The sequence below is a fragment of the Mobula hypostoma genome, chromosome 19, assembly GCF_963921235.1.
Source record: "Mobula hypostoma chromosome 19, sMobHyp1.1, whole genome shotgun sequence".
NCBI lineage: Eukaryota > Metazoa > Chordata > Chondrichthyes > Myliobatiformes > Myliobatidae > Mobula > Mobula hypostoma.
This window is the reverse complement of record NC_086115.1, coordinates 16,183,337-16,196,647: the sequence shown is the minus strand read 5'-3', so window position 1 is coordinate 16,196,647 and position 13,311 is coordinate 16,183,337.

The following is a 13,311-nucleotide window of genomic DNA, read 5'->3' as shown; positions in this document are numbered from 1 at the left end:
TGTACTGTTCTATGTTTATCTAAATAAATTGTTGGAAAACCACGTTTCCCACTTGAAAACTCTTTGGGTTATGAGCGGTTTCCAGGAGCGGGACCCTATGGTAATCTGGGAAGGACCTCAAAGTTCAAAGTAAATTTACTGTCAAAGTACTTCAGAATCAGAATCAGGTTTATTATCACCGGCATGTGTCGTGAAATTTGTTAACTTAGCAGCAGCAGTTCAATGCCATACATAATATAGAAGATTAAATAAATGTATCAATTACAGTATATGTATATGCAGTAGCACATCCCGCCCCCATACCAGACAGTGATGCAGCCTGTCAGAATGCTCTCCATGGTATATCTATAGAGGTTTTTGAGTGTTTTTGTCGACATAACAGATCTTTTCAAGCTCCTAATGAAGTATAGTTGCTGTCTTGGGACCAGGTCAGGTCCTCAGAGATCTTGATACCGAGGAACTTGAAACTGCTCACTCTCTCCACTGCTATCCTCTATGAGGATTGGTGTGTGTTCCTTCATCTTACCCTTCCTGAAGTCACAATCAGCTCTTTTATCTTACTGACATTGAGTGCAAGGTTTTTGCAGCGACACCACTCCACTAGTTGGTATACCTCTCGTTTCCATCTGAGGTTCTACCAACAATGGTTGTATCATCAGCAAGTTTATAGATGGTGTTTGAGCTATGCCTAGCCACACAGTCATGGGTATAGAGAGAGTAGAGCAGTGGGCTAAGCACACACCCCTGAGGTGTGCCAGTGTTGATCATCGGCGAGGAGGATGTTATGACCAATCTGCACAGGTTGTGGTCTTCTGGTTAGGGAGTTGAGGATTCAATTGCAGAGGGAGGTACAGGGGATCAGGTTCTGCAACTTCTCAATCAGGATTGTGGGAATGATGGTGTTAAATGCTGATCTATAGTCTATGAACAGCATCCTGACATAAGTGTTTTGTTGTCCAGCTGGTCTAAGGCCGTGTGAAGAGCCATTGAGACTGCATCTGCCATTGACCTATTGTGACAACAGGCAAATTGCAAAGGGTCCAGGTCCTTGTTGAGGCAGGAGTTCATTCTAGTCATAACCAACCTCTCAAAGCATTTCATCTCTGTCGATGTGAGTGCTACTGTATGGGCTATAGTCATTAAGGCAGCTCACGTTAGTCTTCTTAGGCACTGATTGCCTTTTTAAAGCAAGTGAGAACTTCCATCCATAGCAGTGAGAGGTTGAAAATGTCCTTGCATACTCACCCAGTTGGTTGGCACAGGTTTTCAGAGCCGTACCAGGTACTCCATCGGGACCTTCCACCTTGCATGTCACCGTATATTACCTTGAGATTTATTTTCTTGCAGGTATTCACAGTAGAACAAAGAAATACAAGAGAATCAATGAAAAACTACACACAAAGACTGACAAACGACCAATTTGCAAACCTTGCAAATACAAAAAAAATACATGGAGAGACAGGTAGATAGATAGATAGATAGATAAGATAGATAAATTAGATAGATAGATAGATAAAATAGCTAGATATATCGATAGATAAGATAATAAATAGATAAATTAGATGGATAACATAGCTAGATAGATAAATAGATAAAAGAGATAGATAAATAGATAGGTAGAATCATAAATAGATAAATAGGTCAGATAGTTAAGTAAGTGGCTAGATGGTTAGATAGATAGATAAGCATTACTGAGAACATGAGTTGTAGCATACTTGAAAGTGAACAATGTTGAAGGTTAGTGATAGGTCAGAGAAGTAGCAAGGTTTGAAAAACCAGTAAGGAAGACAGAGGACCTCAATACTTTGTTGCAATCACAACCCATGTTCTCAAAATGAAGGAACATAAAGTGGAAAATTTGTAAACACAACAATTCTGCAGTTGCTGGAAATCTTGAGAATCACACACAATCCAGCATTTAGTGCGTGTTATGTAAAGTAGAAGAGAGTTGCTGTCATAACACGTCAGCCCCTTGCAGGGTGAGATTTGGAATTTTTTAACCAAAATTGAAAAATGCGAGATATTCTAAATTATTTTATTGATGCATCCTCATGGTTGGAGGCACCAAAATCATCCAGTAATATTGGATAATCATGCGGCAATAGTGGGCTGAAGTTCTCTAGCAATCTCTAGCACCAGAAGAAAAGTGCTGGATGAACTCACGAGTGGGAAGCCACGGGGCCTGGACCACAGGGTCCCAGGGGAAGATGAGTTGGTTGAAACCTAATCAAAAATTCTCTAGATTCAGATTCATATGTTGATCACATTTACATCAGAACACACAGTGAAATGTGTTGCTTGCACTGACAAACAACACAACCTAAGGATGTACCAGGGTCAGCCCACAAGCGTTGCCACACATTCCAGCTCCGACGTGTTCAGCAGAACAAGGAAACAATTCCCTTCCCTCCTAGCCACCCTCACACACCCACAGTCCCCAGAACAGGCCGACTTCCGGCCTCCAGCCACGCACAGACCCAGAACAGGCCGACTTCCAGCTCCCAGCCACCCACACACACCCACAGACCCCAGAACAGGCCCGACTTCTGGCCTCCAGCCACCAACACACACCCACAGACCCCAGAACAGGCCGACTTCCGGCCTCCAGCCACCCACACACACCCACAGTCCCCAGAACAGGCTGACTTCCAGCCTCCAGCCACCCACACACACCCACAGACCCCAGAACAGGCCGACTTCTGGGCTCCAGCCACCAACAGACCCCAGAACAGGCCAACTTCCGGCTCCCAGCCACTCACAGACTCCAGAACAGGCCGACTTCCGGCTCCCAGCCTCCCACAGTCCCCAGAACAGGCCAATTTCTGGCTTCCAGCCACCCACACACACCCACAGACCCCAGAACAGGCTGACTTCCGGCCTCCAGCCACCAACAGACCCCAGAACAGGCCGACTTCCAGCTCCCAGCCACCCAGACACATCCACAGACCCCAGAACAGGCCGACTTCCGGCTTCCAGCCGCCCACACACACCCAGAGACCCCAGAACAGGCCGACTTCCGGCCTCCAGCCACCCACACACACCCACAGACCCCAGAACAGGCCGACTTCTGGCCTCCAGCCACCAACAGACCCCAGAACAGGCCAAATTCCGGCTCCCAGCCACCCACAGACCCCAGAACAGGCCGACTTCTGGCTCCCAGCCTCCCACAGTACCCAGAACAGGCCAATTTCTGGCTTCCAGCCACCCACACACACCTACAGACCCCAGAACAGGCTGACTTCCGGCCTCCAGCCACCAACAGACCCCAGAACAGGCCGACTTCTGGCTCCCAGCCACCCACACACATCCACAGACCCCAGAACAGGCCGACTTCCGGCTTCCAGCCACCCACACACACCCACAGACCCCAGAACAGGCCGACTTCCGGCCTCCAGCCACCCACACACACCCACAGACCCCAGAACAGGCCGACTTCCGGCTCCCAGCCTCCCACAGTCCCCAGAACAGGCCAATTTCTGGCTTCCAGCCACCCACACACACCTACAGACCCCAGAACAGGCCGACTTCCGGCCTCCAGCCACCCACACACACCCACAGACCCCAGAACAGGCCGACTTCCAGCTCCCAGCCACCCACACACACCCACAGACCCCAGAACAGGCCGACTTCCAGCTCCCAGCCACCCACACACACCCACAGACCCCAGAACAGGCCGACTTCCGGCCTCCAGCCACCCACACACACCCACAGACCCCAGAACAGGCCGACTTCCGGCTCCCAGCCACCCACACACACCCACAGACCCCAGAACAGGCCGACTTCCAGCTTCCAGCCTCCAGAGGTCCTCCAGACTGAGACTGGAAAACCACAAATGTAACACCACTGCTCAGGGAAGAATTCAGCCGGTTGACATGACACCCCTCATCGGGAATCCACCAGTGGGGGATCATGGTAAGCGCCAGTCTGCTTTGTGAATCACGGAGTCACAGAGTGACACAGCAGGGACTCAGGCCCTTCTGCCAATTGAGTCTGGACTGAGCGTCAACCACCCATTCCACTGGGGAAGGCGGAGGCTGGATGTTTGCGTGTCTGCAAGCCCACTGGTAGCAGCCTAGCCTGGGGTTGCTGAACGGCCTTTGTGAGTGGGATGGAGGGAGGAAAGGGACTTGTTTTGCTGTTACACACACGAGGTTTTGCTGTTGCTGTTGTCACGGCTTGTGTTGTTCCGCCGAACTCGTTGGTGCTGGAGTGAGTGCCGACACTTGCGGGCTGCCCCCAGCATACCCTTGGGTGTTTTGGTTGTTGACACAAACGATGCATTTCACTGCATGTTTCAATGTACTGAACGTGTGACAGATAAATCTGAATCTGAAATCTCAACCAGTAGAGGTGGAGCATTTGGATTTCCAGAAGGAACTGGGTAGGTACCACATAAGAGGTAGAAGAGCAATCGGATAATACAATGACAAGGGAAGAGAATGGCACAGAAATGGAAAACAGAGAACTGGGGAAAGTCAGCACCTTCGGGGTCTTAACCCAAGGGAGAGTCAGTACCTCACCTTCAGTACCCGGGGGAGAGTCGGTAGGTCAGGGACTGTTCCTTGGGGAGAGTTGGTACATCAGAAACTGTAGATCAGGGACCGTACCCCGGGGGAGAGTCAGTACGTCAGAGACCGTACCCCGGGGAGAGTCAGTACATCAGGGACTGTACCCCGGGGAGAGTCGGTATGTCAGGGACTGTACCCCAGGGAGAGTTGGTACATCAGAGACTGTAGATCAGGGACCGTACCCCGGGGAGAGTCGGTACGTCAGGGACCGTACCCCGGGGAGAGTCGGTACGTCAGGGACCGTACCCTGGGGGAGAGTCGGTACGTCAGGGACTGTACCCCAGGGAGAGTTGGTACATCAGAGACTGTAGATCAGGGACCGTACCCCGGGGAGAGTCAGTACCTCAGAGATTGTAGATCAGGGACTGTACCCCAGGGAGAGTCGGTACGTCAGAGACCATACCCCAGGGAGAGTCAGTACATCAGAGACTGTACCCTGGGGAGAGTCAGTACGTCAGGGACTGTACCCCGGGGAGAGTCAGTACATCAGAGACTGTACCCTGGGGAGAGTCAGTACATCAGAGCCTGTACCCTGGGGGGAGAGAGTCAGTACATCAGAGACTGTACATCGGGGACTGTGCCCCGGGGAGAGTAAGTACGTCAGGGACCATACCCCGGGGAGAGTCGGTACATCGTGGACCGTACCCTGGGGGGGTCGGTACATTGTGGACCATACGCCGGGGAGAGTCGGTACGTCAGGGACTGTACCCCGGGGGAGAGTCGGTACATCAAAGACTGTACCCTGGGGAGAGTCAGTACATCGGAGACTGTACCCTTGGGGGAGAGAGTCAGTACATCAGAGACTGTACATCGGGGACTGTACCCCGGGGAGACTCAGTACATCAAAGATTGTACCTTTGGGGTCTATTCCCCAGTGGTGTTCGAACCTTAAACAGAAGTGGGTGAAGTAGCAACCCCTCTGTGAAAACTTAGCCTTCAGCACTCTTTCTAGCAAAGAACTGTAAACAGCTGCAAAAGTGAACACACACAAGTATCTCGTTTGATTCTCTGATGTCAGTACCATGCACAAGACGAGAGCTGGTCCCGGATCACGTGAGAAACATCAGTCGACCCAGTTAAAGGGTTAAGGAGGACCAGGCCCAGTCTCAGAGTGAGTCAGGGCTCAGCTGTTCTGTGGTGGTGGCCGGAGGTCGGTCGGGGGTTTCACCAGAGGGTTCCAGGGCTAGCATGAAGATGCAGAGAAGGCTGAGCGGAGGCTTGATAAAGAATAAGACCTCTACACTGATGAACGCACACAGTTAACAGGCTGTTAGTGCACTGAAATTCCATCTGCAGACACTTCATCCCTCACCTCTCCAAACAGAACGGATCACACTCTGAAATCCCAAAATGATAAGCAGGCGAATAACCATCCCATGAATGCAGCCTGTTGTGACAGAGGAATCCCAGGAGTTTGCAGATCACCAGTGCTGATATTGACCCTGTAGACCTCTCACACGCAATCATCCGATCATCAGATTCTGAATATAACAACTGACTGTATCGTTTTCTTCCATTTCTGCAGTTTTCTACCCTCCCCATCTTCACCTCTCACTCCTGCTCCACCCTTCAACTCCCTCTCACACCCCCTATCCCACCCCTCACCTCTCTCTCCCCTTCACACCTCCTATCCCTCCCCCTCACCTCACTCCCCTTCACACCTCCTATCCCACCCCCTCACCTCTCTCTCCCCTTCACACCCCTTATCCCACCCCCTCACCCCGCTACCCTTCACACCTCCTATCCCACCCCCACCTCTCTCTCCCCTTCACACCTCCTATCCCACCCCCTCACCCCGCTACCCTTCACACCTCCTATCCCACCCCCTCACCTCTCTCTCCCCTTCACACCCCCTATCCCACCCCCTCACCCCGCTACCCTTCACACCTCCTATCCCACCCCCTCACCCCGCTACCCTTCACACCTCCTATCCCACCCCTCACCGCACTACCCTTCACACCTCCTATCCCACCCCCACCTCTCTCTCCCCTTCACACCCCCTGTCCCACCCCCTCTCTTCCCACTCCCCTTCTACACTTCTCATTATCCTCTCGTTCTCAATCCCTCTCCACCCTCACACTCCCTCTGCTCACCTCTCATTACCCCCAACCCTTCCCACTCCTGCTCCTTACCTCCCACTCCTCTTCACTCCTCCTATCCTACCCCTTCATTCCTCACTCCCCTCTGCACATCTCACACCTCTTTCTCCCCTTCGCACTTCTCCTTGCCCCTTCTCACGGCTCACTTTCCCCCTCATCTCTCATCCCCTCCCTCACCTCCTAAAGGGGAAGAGTGATCGAAGGAAGGTAGAATAGAGGCAGAGGAGGTTGACGAAGGCGATCAGGTTCACATTTATCACGTGTACATCAAAACAGACAATATTTGCATTAACATCCCAATCTTGGTGGCATAATACATTCCAGTGCCAATATAGCATGCCTGCCATCTACAGCAGGACAACATAAAGCAGCCGCATCCACAGAAAGCAAACCCCTACCCTCCCTCTCACCCACCCTCGCACTCACTCAGCATCTTTGATAGGGCCTCTCACACAAGCACGCCAAATGTGGCAACACTGGTGGGCTGCCTGGCACTGCCCTCCCTGATTTGATTTAATGCTGACAGTACACTTCACTGTTTGTGCGAGCGACCTTCAGGGTATGAACCCTTAGAACGCACCCGGCCCGGATGGGGGCACCTGGCCCAGTACTAAAGACCTGCGCTGATCAACTGGCTGGAGAGTTCACTGAGATCGGTAACCTCTGGCTTCGGTAGTTTGAGATACCCACCTGCTTCACAAAGGCTTCAATTATACCGGCGCCCACAAAGCACATGATATCCTGCCTCAGTGGCTGTCATCCAGTAACACTTACATCCCAGTGATGAAGTACCACCAGAGATTGGTGATAAAATATATCAAATCCTGCCTGAGGAGCGATTTGGATCTGCTCCATTTTGCCTACATCACAACAGATCAATAGCAGTTGCCAGTTCATTGGCTCTTCACTTAATCATGGAACATCTGGACAGTGAAGATTCATACATCAGGATGGTCTTCATTGACTACAGCTCAGCATTCAATACTATCATCCCCTCAAATCTAATCAACAAGCTTCAAGACCTAGGCCTCAGTACCTTTGTGCAACTGGATCCTAATGCCATCTCTTGCAGTTTCAATTGGCAACAACATCTCCTCCACAATCACCATCAGCAAAGTTGCACCACAAGGCTGTGTGCTTAGCCCCCTGCTCTAATCGCTTTGTACTTGTGACTGTGAGGCTAAGCACAGCTCCAATCCCATACTTAAGTTTGCCAATGACACCACTGTCATTGGCTGAATCAAAGGTGGTAACGTAGAGATTCAAAATCTGGCTGAGTGGTGTCACAACGACAACCTCTCACTCAGTGTCAGCAAGACCATGGAGCTGTTGTCAATTTCAGGAGGAGGAGACCAGACCATGAGCAGGTCCTTAGAGTGGGGATCAGAGATGGAGTGGGTCAGCAGCTTTAAATTCCTTGGCGTTCTCATTTCAGAAGATCTGTCCTGGGTCTGGAACATAGGTGCCACAACACAGAAAGCACTGCGGTAACTCTATCTTTTTTAGAAGTTTGCAACGATTCAGCATGTCATCTAAAACTTTGACAAACTTCTACAGATGTGTGGTGGAGAGTATATTGACTGGTTGCACCGCCAAACACCAATGCCCTTGAATGGAAAAGCCCACAAAAATTAGTGGAAATGGCCCAGTCCATCACGGGTAAAGCCCTCCCCACCATTGAGCGCATCTACATGGAGCATTGTCGCAGGAAAGCAACATCCATCATCAGGAACCTCTCCTATCTCTTCTCACTGCTGCCATCAGGAAGAAGGTACAGGAGCCTCAGGACCCACACCCTCAGGTTCCAGAACAGTTATTAACCCAAAACCCTTGAACCAGAGGTGATAACTTCATTCAACTTTACTCACCCCATCATTGAAACGTTCCCACAACCTACGGACTCATTTTCAAGGAGTCTACAACACATTTTCTCCATGTTTATTGCTTCTTTATATATTATTATTATTTTGTATTTTTTTCTCATTTTCTAATTGCACAGTTTGCTATTGATGATGGGTAGTTGTCCATGCCATAGGGGGTGGCCTTTCATTGATTCTTTTGTGTTTCTTGTACTTACTGTGAATTCCCACAAGAAAATGAATCTCAGGGTTGTATACAGTGACATATAGTTACTTTGATAATAGATTTACTCTGAATTTTTTGAACTTTGAGAAGTAAAGGGGTGAGAAAGAAATGGGGGGAAAAAAGAGAAGGAGAAGGGGGAAATAACCAGAAGCTAGAGAAACTGATGTTCATGCCATCAAGGTATAGATGTTACCATCAAACAGAATAAGAGGTGTTGCTGCTCCATTCTGAGTGTGGCCTCATCGTGGCAGTAAAGGAGGCCATGGAATTACATGTCAGAATAGGAATGGGAAGTTGAATTGAAATGAGTGGCCATCTGGAGGTCCTGCCTTTTCGAGTGGACAGAATGAAGGTCCTGGACAACGTGGTCCCCCTATCTACATCGTGCCTCACCGATGTAGAGGAGGCTGCACTGGGTACACCAGATACAGTAGATGACCCCAGCAGACTTGCAGGTTAAATGTCGCCTCACCTGGAAGGACTTTGAGGGCCTGAATGGTGTGTTGAAGGACAAGGTGCAAGAGTAGGTGTAGGTAGGAATTGTCCCGCTTGCCGAGACTTCCTTGGACAATGAATAATCCTGGAAAAAAATCCAGATCATAAATGGACTAGAAACAACGATCAGAATCAGATTTATTACTGCTGACAAATGTCCTAAAAGTTATTGTTTTGCAGCAGCAGTACAGTGCAATACGTAGAATTTCAATAAGAAATGTGTATTAAATAAGTAGGACAAAAAAAGAGCAAAAATAGTGAGGTAGTGTTCTGAATAATCAACAGTTCATCGACCATTTGGAAATCTGATGGTCACGGGGGAAGAAGCTGTTCTGAAAATGTTGAGTGTAGGGTCGTCAGGCTGCTGTACTTCCTCCCTAATGGTATGAATGAGAAGACAGTCTGTCCTTGATGGCGAGGGTTCTTCATGATGGATGGATGGTCCTTTTTGAGGATGTCCTCAATGCAGTGGTGCCCATGGTGGGGCTGTCTGAGTTTACAATCCCTGCAGCTTTTTCTGATCCCGTGCGTTGGAGCTGCCATACTAGTGGGTGATGCAGTCAGTTCGAACGCCATCGTGAAACCCCCATGGGTGACGCACGAACAATGAGCTTGCACCCAGAGGCAGGGACCGTGCCAGGATTCCAGAAAGGAGCTCGCATGAGTTCTCAATATCAACATGACGATAGTCGAGGGTGTATCCACTGTCACATCTCCCACATCTTTGAAGGTAATTACGGTAGGAGGAACGTACTAGCAAGGCACTAGGAATGAGCTAGGCTTTTCACTTTGGTGTGAAGGAGGATGAGGGGATACTTGATAGGGGTGTTCAAGGTGATAAGAGGCATAGATCGAGAGGATAGCCAGAGACTTCTTCCCGGGGGAAACAATAAAGTACGGGAGAGATGTCAAAGGTAGGTTTTTTTTTACATAGAGTGGTGGGTGCATGAAATGCCCAGCCAGGGAAGAAGGTAGAGGCAGATACATCACGGAAATTTAAGAAACTCTTAGATAGGCACATGGATGATAGAAAACCAGTGGGCTCTATGGGAGGGAAGGGTTAGATTGATCATGGAGTAGATAGAAAGGTCAGCAGAACAACGTGGGCAAAAGGACCTGTGCTGTCCTATGTTCAAAGCCACGACTTTGTGCATGTCCCTACCAACGTAAAAGGAAATGATGCAAAGGTCTAGACTGTGACGTGTTCCCAGAGAGTAGGGTATGACTAGAGCAGAGAAGCTGTGTGAAGTGAACTGAGTAAAACTACTCAGTGAGTTTGGACCATAACATTCAGGTGAGACGAGGGGGAGGGAGGTTAATGAATGGAGATGAGAACTCCTGAATTCAGACCGCTGGGGACAGACAGCCATGGAGTTGAATGAAAGGCTTGGGTGGATATCATCCTCTCTACCAGCTTCAGGAAATCCCAATACACTTTATAGTAGATGAAATACTTTTGAAATCTGGTCAGTGATGAAATGTGGTAATCACAGCCTCCATTTCATGCACAGCAAGTCCTCACAAAGCTCGGTGTAATATTTCCAGATGACGTGTAATTTCAGTGATGATGGGCTCAAGACAAATCCCAGGGAATAAAAAACTTTGTAAAAAACAAAAACTTAAGAAGCCAGCACCCTCAACACTAGCACTCTCTCAGTCCTACTCTCCCTCTGTTGTATACTCCTGTTCTCCCTCACTCCTTCACCCCCTCCATACTACGCTCCCTCACTCCTGTTCTCCCTCACTCCTGCACTCCCTCATTCCTACACCCCCTCCATCCTATGCTCCCTCACTCCTGCTCTCCCTCAGTCCTTCACTCCCTGTCCAGCATTCCCTTAGTGCTACACTCCTTCACCCTTCACTCCTACACTCCCTCATTCCTACCTTCCCTCAGTCCTACACCCCCTCAATCCTATGCTCCCTCACTCCTGTTCTCCCTCAATCCTGCTCTCCCTCACTCCTCTTCCTCACTCCTTCACCCCTCACTCTTACACTCCCTCATTCCTACATTCCCTTAGTGCTACACTCCCTCACTCCTTCACCCCTCACTCCTACACTCCCTCAGTCCTACACCCCCTCAATCCTATGCTCCCTCACTCCTGCTCTCCCTCTCTCCTTCACCTCTCACTCCTACACTCTCTCATTCCTACATTCCCTCAGTCCTACACTCCCTCACTCCTGCTCTCCCTCAATCCTACACTCCCTCACTCCTGTTCTCCCTCAATCCTGCTCTCCCTCACTCCTCTTCCTCACTCCTTCACCCCTCACTCTTACCCTCCCTCATTCCTACATTCCCTTAGTGCTACACTCCCTCTCTCCTTCACCCCTCACTCCTACACTCTCTCATTCCTACATTCCCTCAATCCTACACTCCCTCACTCCTGCTCTCCCTCAATCCTACACTCCCTCACTCCTGCACTCCCTCATTCCTACACTCCCTCATTCCTGCACTCCCTCATTCCTACACTCCCTCACTCCTGCACTCCCTCAATCCTACACTCCCTCATTCCTGCACTCCCTTATCCTACTGTCAGGGGCAGGATTCTGAAAGGGGTGGCTGGACCAGAGGGGTCTGGGAACTCGTTGGAGGTGATAAGATAGGCTGAGAGATTAGTTACAAAGTACAGGAGAAATAACACTGTGCTTCACACACGGAATGTATGAACAATAAGTCACAGGGAACCTTTCCTAAACCCTGATTCAGCCCTCAAAGGAAGGACTGTGTTCCGTTCTGGGCACTGGACTAATGGTCTTATGGACTTCAGGAAGGGTGAGAAAGCTTTGCAGAGGTTGCAGAAGATATTGACCAGGAGGATCCCAGTACTGAGGAACCATAGTGGTTTGGATAGACTGGAAATTATGGGATGGTTCTCCCTGGAACAGAGGGTCTAGGGGGAGATCTAATAGAGATGCCACAAATCCAGAGGCAGGGTGAATACTTATACTTTATACTTTATTGTTGCCAAACAATTGATACTAGAACATACAATCATCACAGCGATATTTGATTCTGCGCTTCCCGCTCCCTGGATTACAAATATTAAATATTAAAAATAGTAAAAATTAGTAAATATAAAAATTTAAATTATAAATCATAAATAGAAAATAGAAAAATGGAAAGTAAGGTAGTGCAAAAAAACTGAGAGGCAGGTCCGGATATTTGGAGGGTACGGCCCAGATCCGGGTCAGGATCCGTTCAGCAGTCTTATCACAGTTGGAAAGAAGCTGTTCCCAAATCTGGCCGTACGAGTCTTCAACCTCCTGAGCCTTCTCCCGGAGGGAAGAGGGACGAAAAGTGTGTTGGCTGGGTGGGTCATGTCCTTGATTATCCTGGCAGCACTGCATGCGGTGTAAAGTGAGTCCAGGGATGGAAGATTGGTTTGTGTGATGTGCTGCACCATGTTCACGATCTTCTGCAGCTTCTTCTGGTCTTGGACGGGACAACTTCCATACCAGGTTGTGATGCATCCTAGAAGAATGCTTTCTATGGTGCATCTATAAAAATTAGTGAGTTTTAGGGGACAGGCCAAATTTCTTTAGTTTTCTCAAGAAGTAAAGGCGCTGGTGGGCTTTCTTGGCAGTGAACTCTGCTTGGTTGGACCAAGTCAGGTCATTTGTGATATTGACCCTGAGGAACTTAAAGCTTTTGACCTGTTCAACTTGTGCACCACCGATGTAAATTGGGTCGTGCAATCCGCTACTCCTTCTGATGTCAACAACCAACTCTTTCGTCTTGCTGACGTTGAGGGATAGGTTATTGTCTTCGCACCATGCCACCAGGTTCTTAATTTCCTCTCTGTACTCAAACTCATCATTACCCGAGATACGGCCTACAATTGTTGTGTCATCAGCAAACTTGTATATTGAGCTCGATGGAAATTTGGCTACACAATCATGGGTGTACAGTGAGTACAGCAGGGGGCTGAGTACACAGCCTTGTGGGGCACCGGTGCTCAGAGTGATTGTAGAGGAGAGCTTGTCCCCTATTTTTACAGCCTGGGTCCTGTCTGTGAGGAAGTTGAATGAGAAAAACAAAACAACGTAAGGAAAATTCTTTCACGATG